The sequence below is a fragment of the Salvelinus alpinus genome, chromosome 31 (assembly GCF_045679555.1).
Source record: "Salvelinus alpinus chromosome 31, SLU_Salpinus.1, whole genome shotgun sequence".
In the NCBI taxonomy this organism is placed as follows: Eukaryota; Metazoa; Chordata; class Actinopteri; order Salmoniformes; family Salmonidae; genus Salvelinus; species Salvelinus alpinus.
The window spans coordinates 19055026-19055784 of NC_092116.1; the positions used below are offsets into that span (position 1 = coordinate 19055026).

General features: G+C 42.4%; 1 non-coding gene across 1 annotated transcript; it reads right to left on the reverse strand.

Annotated features, from left to right (window-relative positions):
* Window positions 1–394: 394 nt before the first annotated feature.
* trnav-uac (transfer RNA valine (anticodon UAC)) lies at window positions 395–467 on the reverse strand. Its single transcript has one exon. It is a non-coding gene; the product is annotated as a tRNA-Val (tRNA).
* Window positions 468–759: the final 292 nt, after the last annotated feature.

The window sequence follows — 759 nt, forward strand, 5'->3', positions numbered from 1 at the left end:
ACCGTTTTATGTGTGGATTAATTGTCGGAGTAGAGGACCTTGTGCATTTCAGGTAAAATAACAACTCAATGCTTATATCCCAGGACAAATTAGCTAGCAACAGCAAGCAGGCTAGCTAAATAGGACAAACTAGCTAGCTAAATTGCCATACATGTTTAATGCTTTTCGACCGGTCCCCAAATTAATATAATTAGTTCAGAGTTTGTTTTGATATTTCAACCTGTGTGTCGTGATCGCATTTGGTGTGGGTGGACAAAATCTATTTGCGCACACGCGCGTCCGGTTTGGGCATGGTGTTAGACAGATATTTCCTGTCAGATCCAAGATACAAACTGGCAACCCTCCGGTTGCTGGCTCACCTCTCTAACCGCTAGGCTACCTGCAGCCAAAAGCATGGTTCTACTGGGGCTTGAACCCAGGACCTTCTGCGTGTAAAGCAGACGTGATAACCACTACACCATGGAACCACATAGATACATCACCACCACACTCAGTATGGAATCATATTACACAACCTTTATGCTTCAAAGCAGTACGCCAATTATCTATATGTGATATGGATTTTGTTGATGTTTGGTGTGAATCTGATGTTGACTTGGTGATGTCTTGTTTGCAGGGGAAATTCTGAATAAGAGCAAAACAGTGCAACACTACAAACTACGAAGAGGAAGCTCAGTCAACCTTATTCGTCGTGCGTGTGAAGAATAAGTCAACACGTAACTTATTGTTACTGTATATGCTATCATGGCTGAAGAAAGC